Below are 12,118 nucleotides of genomic sequence, written 5' to 3'. Positions count from 1 at the left end.
AAAGCCAAGTGCAGAAAATCCCACCAAAAATTGTTTATTTAGACCAGTTGGCAGATAGGTGCAAACTTCCAATTTTGATCACACACCAAATTTTCAGTCTCCTAGATTCAGAAAACATTCCAGTACTTTGTTTTTTTGTATTTTATTGAGGTGATAAAACTTGGATGGGGATAGGGGTATTATGGGACTCTTCAGGGACAATTCTTCCTATATACTGCTATATACTCATTTGCTTGCAAAAAACAGACTCAGCTGGAACACTTTTAGTTAATCTGGCAAAGCACTGAGCCAGGTCAAAGCAAAAGCCCTTTACAGGCAGGGACCCCAGACCCCTTAGTTGTGTAGCAAAGTTCAGTGTCCAGATTACATCCCTGGCTACTGATCCCAGCACCACCTCTCCGGGCACTGCCAGCCCACCTGGCTGCAGATGCCCCTTTCACTAGCCCTCCTGGCTACTTCTCCACAGTTCTCCTAGACTGCTCACTCACCAGCCCACCCGGTTGACTCCATTGAAGACTCCTGGACGGGCTGACCTGCTTCTTTTCAGGGCTGGGCTCTCAGGCCTCCCTTCCCAGTGCTCAGGTTGCTCAGCTGTCCGTTAATTGCCTTCACTCATCATTCCACAGTGGTTCACCTGGTGATCATTTCCTGCTCGTCAGTCCAGCCTACAGCCAGCCCCTTCTGGCTATTTAAACTGCCTGGTTCATTCCTTCCGTGCCTTCGCCTTGGTCAAACATATCTGGAAATTCTCTGCTGTGTTCCTGTTGAAAACTTGCCTCCGACTATGGCTATCTCTGGTTTCCTGATTTATTGGCTTGTTCTGACTATCCGCTTTGGCTACTGTACCTATGTTGGCTATGTTTTGACTATGTTTACGAATTTTACCATTTTTATCATTATATTAACCACTTGCTTACTGGGCACTGATGGGCAAAGATGGGCACAGATAAGATGGCACGAATGGGTGGCACGGATGGGTGGCACGGATGGGCACTGATAGGTACCACTGATAGATGGGACTGATGGGCACTGATAGGTGGCACTGATAGGTGGCTCTGATAGGTGGCACTGCTGGGCACTGATGGGCGGCACTGCTGGGCACTGATGGGCGGCACTGGGGTGCAGCACCTTTGAGGCAGATTGTGGGCACTGTGGGTGGCACTGTGGGTGGCACTACTGGGTGGCACTGTGGGCACTGCTGGGTGGCACTGTGGGCACTGCTGGGTGGCACTGACGGGGGGCACTTACTTTTTATTAGGGTGGCACTGCAGGGGGCAGGTGGGCACTGGCAGGGGGCAGGTGGGCGCTTGCATTGCTGGCCATGATCGGGACTGATGTCCTGATCACGGCCGCCGGTAATCGCTGTCAGCGCGAGGAGGAATACTAGCCGATTACCGGCTCCGTTATGTCACCTGATCAGCTGTCATTGGCTGACAGCTGATCACGTGATAAGGGGTCGGGATCGACCCCTTGCACGGATCGGTGATCAGGCGAGTCTCATGGACTCGCCGATAGAGCGCGCCGCGCGCGCCCCTCAGGGGGCGCGCAGGCCGCTCGTACACGGGACGACGTCAATAGACGTCGTCCCGGAAAAGGAGATCCGCGCTGTAGCCGTCAATTGACTATAGCGCGGATCTCAAGTGGTTAAAAGGGGCATTTTCTGTCTTCGTCTGATTCACGGTTCCTGACTAGGGATGAGCCGAACACCCCCCCCCCGGTTCGGTTCGCACCAGAACTTTCGAACGGACCCCAAATTCGTACGAACGTTAGAACCCCATTGAAGTCTATGGGACTCGAACGTTCGAAATGAAAAGTGTTAATTTTAACGGCTAATATGCAAGATACTGTCCTAAAAAGGGTTTGGGGACCTGGCACTTGCCCCAGGGGACATGGGTCAATGCAAAAAAAACTTTTAAAAACGGCCGTTTTGGCGGGAGCACTGATTTTAATGACGATTAAAGTGAAAAAAAAAAAAGTGAAATATTCCTTTAAATATGGTGCCTGGGGGGTGTCTGTAGTATGCCTGTGAAGTGCCACGTGTTTCCCGTGTTTAGAACAGTCCCTGCACAAAATGACATTTAACGGAAATAAGGTAGGTGGATATAGCGGTGTATACTGCATTCAGAGCACACAGACAGCACGCACAATCTCCTAACACTGACTGACAGCTCTATTATAAAAGATAGATATATCGCTAGCTATATAGGTGAATATAGCGGTGTATACTGCGGTCAGGGCACGCAGACAACAACCACTACAGAAGAGCAAGAACGAAAAATCGGCCGATAACGATCGGTGTGTACTGTGTTGAAGGTACACAGAACACCCACTAACTGCTACAGATGCCAACACACTACACAAGGCCGCCGCGCTGGTGGCCTTATATAGTGTGGGGCGTGTACTACACAGCCTGAGCTATGATTGGCCACAGGCATCCTGCCTGTGGCCAATCATGGCTCTCCTCGCTGCCGGCGCTGTGATTGGCCAAGCATGCGGGGTCACAGTGCATGCTTGGCCAATCATGAGCCAGCAATGCACTGTGCCATCGCAGTGCATTGTGGGCCGTGAGCGCCACACGAATTTGGTGCGAACGGCCCATAACGTTCGGAATTCGCCGAACGGGCGAACAGCCGATGTTCGAGTCGAACGTATGTTCGACTCCAACACGAAGCTCATCCCTATTCTGGACACTCCTGCTGTCCTCTCCTTGCTTCTGTGTCTCCAGGATTTCCTCCATGTGTTGTTGAGGGTCTCTCCAGCACTTGAGCCCAAGGACCAAGGTCACCCCCCCCCCAGACTGGGGCATCCTCAAGGGCCACCTATACCCTCTTCAGCAATCCCTCTCCATCTTCCACCTGACTGCCCCTTGCTGACATGACCCAAGAGTATTTATGAGGTCCTGCCCCCCGTCAGCCCATTCTGCTGGGGATTGGCTGTGGCCCTCATTAATACTCCAAGCAGTTCCTCTTAAACTCAACCCTCTACTTCTGGAAGCCTCCCTAAGTCACTCAGCACTGACCCAGATCCAATCCAGGCCCTATACCAACAACTATGTACATTTAGCACCTAGCTAGAGGGTGTTACATATATAAAAGAGAAAGACCAAACATTTTGAAAAGAGAAACTTTAAAACACGTCAAATTAAAATATTAGGATAGTACAAGCGCCTCAGAAATTACCAATTTTAGGAAAGTATACACCCTAAACCCAAAACACTTTACCCCCCCCCCCCCAAAAAAAACAATCCCACAATCATATGTGGCCTGTAGCATTTTAAAACCACACGCTCTAAACACCAACTCCCATCCCTCCCCCCAAACCCCAAACAATCCCACAATCTGTGGGGTTTTTTGTAACTTTATGCCACCAGCACTGTTAATTTTGTCGACTAAAACGACTAAAACATTTTAGTCAACTAAATGAATACTATTTTAGTCTACTAAAATTACGACTAAAACTAAAACAATTGAGATGACTAAGATATGACTAAAACTAAAATGGCATTTTAGTCAAAAGACTAAAATACGATTTAAACTAAAATGGAATTTTAGTCAAAAGACTAAGACTAAAACTAAATTGAAATTTGACTTCAAAATGAACACTGGTCTGTAGTGCATGTTCTTACCTCAATACCTTAAATAATAACATATGAGATTTTTCTCTCCAGCGGTATATAATGAGTTTGGAAATGTTATCTAATGCATTACAATTTAATTACACCCATTAGATTTTAGTCGACTAAAATGTAGTGGAGATTTAGTCGACTGAATGCAGAAGACTAAAATGGGACTAAAACTAAAATGGCATTTTAGTCCTAAGACTAAAGCCCCCGTACATATGGTGGGATTTTCTGACGGAAAATGTTAGATGGGAGCCTTTTGACGGAAATTCCGACCGTGTGTAAGCTCCATCGGATATTTTCCATCAGAATTTCCGTCGCACAAAATTTGAGATCTGGTTCTCCAATTTTCCGACAACAAAATCCGTTCCCGTAAATTCCCATCGTGTTGTAGACAACACACACAAAGTGCAACGCACGCTCGGAATCAAGCAGAAGAGCCTCACTGGCTATTGAACTTCAATTTTCTCAGCTCGTCGTACGTGTTGTACGTCAACGCGTTCTTGACGTTTGGAATTTCCGACCACATTGTGTGACCGTGTGTATGCAAGACAAGTTTGAGCCAACATCCGTCAGGAGAAAAATCCCATGGATTTTGTTGATGGAATGTGCAATCAATGTCCGATCGTGTGTACGCGGCATAAGACTAAAACTAAGTCGAAATTTGCTGCCAAAATTAACATTTGCCGCCAGAGAACATTTCCACAACACTTTACACTCAACACCACCATAAAAAAAAATCACACAATCATTGGTGGTCAATAGCATTTAACCCCTCCCCCCAATGGTAGTCATACTATATATATATATATATATATATATATATATATATATATATATATATATATATATATAGCGCTGACTCCTGATGAGCAGGCGCTATATGTTTTTTCAAAACTAATTTTCCTGAAATCACAGTTGGGCTAACTTTCAAAATTTCTGGTTTCAGTACCAGTCCAGCTGGGTTGCACTGGGTTCTCCTTGACTGCAGGTGTCGCTGTCACCGCCAGCAAGAATAAGAACGCAGTTTAGCTGGGTGTATTGAATGCCCCTATTCTTTCGGAACCAGCCCAGTGGGAGTGTTCTCCTGCTGTGCATTCTGGGAGGAGGTATTTAAGGTACCAACATCAAGTGCTTCGGGGTTCGGGAGATTATTTTCTGCCTGTTCGGTTCGGGTGGTCTTCCTGACCCAGCCCCATGGCCCTCTTGGCCCTCCTGGCCTGGGGTGCAGAGCCATGCATTTAGAGTCTTGGGGCTAGCCCAGGCCAAACACACCTGCAGGGACTGGCTTGAAAGGATTTCAGGGCCCATTGATCCAAAGGTGGTCTGGTGCCATCTCATCTGGGGGGAGAGGCCCAGTAACCGGAGAAACCCCAGGGGAGGACTCTTCAGGAGAAGGCCGTGTGCAAGGCTGGCTTCTCTGAAGGAGCCTGGAGGCTTGGTTGAAGGACACTACATGGACCTACACTCATACGGTATCGTTGGATCGGCTGAGAGATACTGGTACCGAATGATAACTCTTTAAATTTGTCTATGTCCCTCAGTAACACTCACGTCTGTGGCAGAGACTTTACTTAACACTCTACCGGCTGCTAGGCCTAGTGAGAGGAGGTCTATCCGGGGGCTGTAAAACCCAGCTGTGAGACAGTTGCTATTCTTTGGATTTTTCTATAAGAGACTTTCCATTTTTGCAGTCTAAAGTACTTGAACTTACTTCTAACCCTCTACCCTTCATTGAGAGACTCTTTCTGTTCCAAATAAATAACCCAAATGAAGATTCAGTGTCAGTTTCCATATTTCTTTGGGCCATCTACCACGGGAACCCCTAGACGGAGAAGAGGTCAAGAAGGTAACGGTAAGCCCAATAAAACCAGCAGCTCATTCGGGGGTCAGTGCTACACACATATATATATATATATATACCCCTTACATTTTTGTAAATATATTAATATATCTTTTCATGTGACAACACTGTCAAACGCATGTGAACTGGTTTAAGATTCAGCAAGGATTTGTGAGTGCTAAAAGCAAAACAGAGAGTAACCATTATCCCAAAATTTTGGGGAAAATGCATTTAATTTATTAAAATTTTGTTAAAAATAATGAATTAATGTAATTTTATTTATTTCAATTCAATTGAATTTAAAGTGGTTCTAAAGGCAGAATTATTATTATTATTTTTTTAATCTTAATGCATTCCAAAAAAAAAAACCTGCCTGCAGCAGCCCCCCTAATATTTACCTGAGCCCCATCTCGATCCAGCGATGTTGCAAGAGAACCTCGGCTGTCCGGGACTCTCCCTCCCGATTGGCTGAGACACAGCAGCGGGTGCCATTGGCTGCCGCTGCTGTCAATCAAAGTCAGTGAGCCAATGAGGAGGTAGAGGACCTCCCGCAGGATTTTTTTACTGACAAAACATGGAAAATTTACTGGCGGAGCACATTTTTTTACTGGCAACCTGAGAAATTACAGAACCCGTATTCTAAACGAACACAGTGAATATTTGAACAGTAAAAACGTGATATGGGAACACTGACAATAGTTATAACAAAGTAATTTGCTTGATTTACACGTAAGTCAACACAGCATGAAATTATCAGCCCCTGATATTTACCGGCAGTTTTAAAAAAAAAATCACAGATTTTTACAAACTGTCAGAAAATTTACTGGCGGTTGGCAACCCTGGTAGAGGGGGTAGGGGCCAAGCCATGGCTTTGTGTCTAAAATGGTCACACAGAGTACCGGCTCAGCTCGGGTGCCCCCATAACAAGCCGCTTACGGTGGGGGCACTTGGTAGGAGGGAGGGGCCAGGAGCTCCGGCAAAGGACCCGAGAAGAGGAGGATCCGGGCTGCTCTGTGTAAAAACCACTACACAGAGCAGGTAAGTATGACATGTTTGTTATTATTTGCACACAAAAAAAAAAAAACACAAGACTTTAACTTAAATTTAATTAACCTAAATTTGGGAAAAAGTTTAGACATGTTGGTATTTTGGCAAAATGCATTAGGTCAATATGGAAGGAATAATTAATGGGGTCTATGTATTAAAAACAAACTGCTATGCAACTGTCTATTGGTTTTCCAGGAGCAGGCACAATCTTAAATTTCAATTATTTTATTATTAATTATAATTAATTATTATTATGTTGTGAATCATCTTTAGAAGAGGCTTCCTTCTGAGATGAAAGCCATGCAGACCAATTTGATGCAGTGTGCGGCGTATGGTCTGAGCACTGACAGGCTGACCCCCCACCCCTTCAACCTCTGCAGCAATGCTGGCAGCACTCAAAAGTCTATTTCCCAAAGACAACCTCTGGATATGACGCTGAGCATGTGCACTCAGCTTCTCATCAACCATGGCGAGGCCCGTTCTGAGTGGAACCTGTCCTGTTAAACCACTGTATGGTCTTGGCCACCATGCTGCAGCTCAGTTTCAGGGTCTTGGCAATATTCTTATAGCCTAGGCCATCTTTATGTAGAGCAACAATCCTTCATTTTAGATCCTCAGAGAGTTCTTTGCCATGAGGTACTGTTAGAAGTTTTTGAGGTAATTAATATTTTAAAGTGATAAGGGTTTCTGAAAATATATGTAAGTTATATGTTCGGTGGTAAGTGATGGTTTCTGAAGGTCACACAACAGCAGATCATATAGAGAGGAGTGGTTTTGCTGAGTAGGTATTTCTATTTTTTGAGTTACTATGTCAGAACAATGGGTGGAGTTATGTTACTTATCTATAGACTGAACCATATTGGGTATATATGCAAATGTGGGTGTTATTAGGATATGCTGACATAACATCTTGAAACAGTATAAGAATGGACTAGGATTATAGGAAAGGGAGGATCGGTGGGAAGAGAAAGGATTCTACACTTTGGAGAATGTAGATGAGATGACCCATTCCTCCTTCTGAGGCCATCACCATGCAATATGTTACCAGATGTCAATCTTGTCTTTGCTTGTCTTTCTGAACAATAAACGAACTATTGGACGAACAAAGGATTCTTCAATTTCTACTCCTGAAAGTACGTTTGAAATGCCTTGAAGGAAGACAGACTTTACTGATTCACATAATAGCAAAGACTTTGCTATTGATTAAGAAACGCCCCTGTGAGTGAGTATGTAGAGTTTCTACTACACTACATTTACATTTTACTTCTCTACAATCACTTTTAACATTGTCGTGCCAGCCACAATGATCAATTTTCCCTACTCCTTGAAAAAGGAGGAATGTGCACACAAATTTGTCAAGTTTTGGGAACAAATGATCAAAGAACCTAGAAGGAGGCGTTTGCGTCAGATGCGTAAAACGGTCCAGAAGAAAAGGAGGGTGAGTTTTTTCTCTTTGTTTTCTCACCTCTCTGTACACAGAAATAAAAAAAAAGATACAGCCTACGAAGTTGATTGACAAGGCCAGTTGGACAGTATACTTCAAGTTATTTTTGGAAAATCCAGGACTTTGTGAAGACGTAATTTAGTTACGTACGTGAAGATATCTGCCAAGGTTAGTTCCTAAGAAGGTGAGAGAGTCTCACATAAGAAAATATTGGGTTGTTACCCAAGAAGAAAAAAGTGTTGAAATAGGAACAAAGACTTCACGTTATTTGAAAAAGTCACCATTGTAGGTACAGAAACGAATGTACACTTTGAGTGAGCTAATATGGAAGTCGGATTTTGATGTTTGAAGATGGAAGGTCCAAGCACAAAGGCAAAGAATAGATCAACAGGCAAGAGACTACAGCACACAATTTAAGAAACAAGGCAAGACACTACAGCACACAATTCAAGAATTCAAGAAACAAGGCAAAGAGCTACCACTAAAGAAGAAAAAAAAGAAAGATAAAGCAACGAACAACAAAAGTTAAAGGGACATTATTCATCTCTTGTTTTATTTTAAGTACACACAGGACTATCATACTAACAAGGGGTGAGTGTGTTTGTTTATATAAAAGGGTAATATGGCAATGGTTAACATCTCTAGGCTCAGAAGTAAGTCTCAGTACGATCGGGAAATTGATATATTTCATATGTATGGAGTATAGGAATACATGTAGTAGTAAGGTAATTAATTAATTTATGCCAGAGTGTAAAGAAGTTCATTAAGAAGAAAATTAAGTTTAATGCTGCATGTATATCTTTATGTATTAAGCCCTGAACAAAGTTTTCAGAGAAAAATTATTGATTAAGATTGTGGAAAGAACTGTATGAAATTGAGATAATGGAAAAAAAAAAAAAACATGATGTTTAGTGTTTTACAAAAATTCTAAAGATTTGGTTGAAGGATATAATAAGTTAAGGATTGAGCAATTTTTACAAACTTGGATTTAGTTATTAAATTAAAAGTAGTAAATTGTTCTAATTTACTTAAGGTGACCCAGAGAAAATATTAAAATATGAAAGTTTTTGTTCAATCTAAAAAAATGTAAAAAATAACTATTGTTAAAAGTTCTTGTAAATTAGTATTTCTGGTAAAAGTAAGGACTTTTGTTGTGGGAGGAGTTTTCTCGGGGAAATGGCCAATCGCAGGTCATGGGCAGGACCCAATCTGTGAGTTTCACGAGATTTTCTTCTAAACAATTTTTTGTCATTATTATAACCAGGAAAGTCATATAACATAGTGTACATGATTTTTCGTAGATGTACAAACAAAATATGTTTAAAAAGTGATAAAAAGGTTAAACATTTTAAAAAACGAGAAACAAGATTGTTACCGAATTGTACAGTGTAGGGTGTACAAAGCATGGTAGCCAAGACTGTCAGTAACAGATCATTTTCTGAAGAGTATGTGACATGTGAGGAGTGTATTACCAACAGAGAGATGCAGATCAAGTTACAGACTGGTCAGTCATGCCATGACATTTTTCACTTTAAAGGATCAAAGCACAATATATTTTTGTGTTAAATTTTCAAGATACTTGGAAGAGGGTTCATTGATGAGGAAAATATATATTTAAAAGGTATTATTACTTACTAAAAGTAATTGTTTTGAAAAATAAGATTTTTTTAGGCCTTAATAACTTTTTTTGAGAGTTCGTTGAGATTTTTGCAGACAAAGTATCTGTCTGAGTAAATTTTAATGAATTATATAGGCTTACTGTAGGGCAAATATATTTTTAATAACAAAAGATAACTTATATACAAACATTTGAAAATTTGAAGAAAGCCTTATAAATTTAGTATTTTTGGTAAATATAGAAATCTCTCTCTGTCATTTTACATTTAAGTGTATGTGGATGATGAGACAATTTCATTGGTATTTATAAATAAATGTGTTAAGGGTGCATTGTCCAATGCTACAGATCTGAGACATTGTGGGTTTAGCACCATTTGTTTTGAAAAACATCTTATGTTACACTTAGGCTGGGTTCACACTGCTGCGGGGGGAGATCCGGATGTGATTCGCACAGCAAATCACATCCGATCTCCGTAGCACTGCGAGTTCAGCCATACAGATAGTATGGCTGAACTCGCAGCTGTCCCGCAGCAAACTCGCACAGGACCCTTTTTTGGGTCCGCAACGGAATCGGATCGCATGGGGGTTCACACCATGCGATCCGATTCCTGTGCGAGTCGGCAGATCGCACTGCGATATGCGGACGGATCTGGGGGTGTCATTAACATAACATTGACACCCCCAGCCGTCCGCATAGGGCAGTGTGAACTGCCGGCGGGAGGTATGCGATGCGGGAAAACGCCGCAGATTCGCGGCGTTCCCGCATCGCAGCAATGTGAACCTAGCCTAAAGGTGTTATTTCAAGGAAAACAGGAGGTGTCAATACACACAGCTTTGTCTAATGGCAATTGGATGTTAAAAAGATCAGTTGTAGTGGGATATAAATACATGGTGACTAAGGGTGTGAGGGATAGAGCCACAGTTGTGTAAATTAATCTTGAGAATGTCACGTTTTCAACTTTTAGTGGACGCATTGAAAGCTGAATTTAAGACTGCCATGTGATTGGTATAGCAGACAGTGACAGAGCAGGTGTGGTTCATTCAATCATACTGTATGAGGGGAATGCTGGGTTCTGAAAAGAAACTTCAACATGATCAAATTTCTTTCAGAAACAGAATATTTAGGAAAGCCCAACCTAAATTAATGTTCTTTTACAAAATTAAACTAAATTGTCAGTGTAAAAAAAAACTGTAATCTGGCAAGATTATTCTTTTACAAGATTTAATATTAGTCACAGGATAAAGAGGGGGACTATGACATGTTGTTTTAGAATCAGTACAGACTGATAAAGGAGATAAAATTTATTGTAAAAATAATGGATTCCAACAATAATCGATAGAGTTATTTTTAAATGAAAATATTTATTTTTGCATATCCAGGTACCTGATTGATTGATTTTTGTTTTAGCTTATAAAAATTTTGAACTACTCATTTTGGAACACTTTGTCATCAAACTTCTGAAAATTGTTTTGTCTGTTTATAGAATTATCTAAAGTGAAAGAGGCCTAGCCTGATACTATAAAGTATTGAGGGATTTGGCAAATCTATATAGATTGATTATATTAGTTTTTTCACTTGCTAAAGGAGGATTACAAGGATGTTTTTTTTTAGTTAATGTTTCTTTTTGATAAATTAATTGAGGTAATTCTAGAAAAAATAATATTTTTTATAAAAACGAAGTTGTTGTGAACTTATGTCATATTCCATTGGGGTTGGATTTCAAACCATGGAATTAGTTAATGATTTAAAATTTTATAGGACAGGTAGTGAAGGACATGTATGCTATATTAGGTTTAGTAAAGTTTTTGTTTCTTATCATCTTAAGTACTCAGGTATTGTAGAATGTATGAATAGCATTGGTTAAGATGATAAAGGTAAATATTGGGTGACTTATTTACCTGCTATAGTTTAAAAAACGTTATTATTTTCTAAACATAGGGTTTGTTAATTTTTTGAGTTAATGACAGTCTTTTGAGATTAGCATACTTAGTTTTTTTATATTATCTGTTGTATAGAAAGTAGTGTGGTTGCAAATTTTGCAAACAACAGGTATAGGTATTTCAGAAGTTTGTTCACAAAACATGGCTAGGCCTTTGCTAAATTTAAATAGAAATGATGTCTTGAATGAGATTTCTACTTCTAATGAGTATGTTTAGTAATTTATTCCAGTAGCTAAAAGTTATGGTTAAGAATTATAGAGCTGAAGGTACCAAGGATGTCAACAGAGATGTCAACTAGGATATCAGTTGGGAAGATTATTTTGTTATTTTTAAGGTACATTGGGATTATAGTTTTTGTTTCAAAAGTATTGGTAAAAATAAAAATAATTGGTAAAAATAAAAATAATTGGTAAAAATAAGAATAAAATGGGTAAACACAGAAAGGATTATCATTCTAAAATGGTTTACATTGATTAATGAAAATTATTTAGGAAAACATAATTTTTAAAAGAATTTGATACTTGTTTTCATTTTCTTTTATAGATATATCTTTCGTATCTAAATGTAAAGAAAACGATTTTATTTTATTTTTTTATTTAGTTTTTTA

The sequence above is a fragment of the Lithobates pipiens genome, unplaced genomic scaffold (genome assembly GCF_037356315.1).
Source record: "Lithobates pipiens isolate NorthernLeopardFrog02 unplaced genomic scaffold, aLitPip1_a1.2 Scaffold_19, whole genome shotgun sequence".
NCBI classification, from domain to species: Eukaryota; Metazoa; Chordata; class Amphibia; order Anura; family Ranidae; genus Lithobates; species Lithobates pipiens.
The sequence above is the reverse complement of the archived record's forward strand: the minus strand, read 5'-3'. Positions refer to the sequence as shown.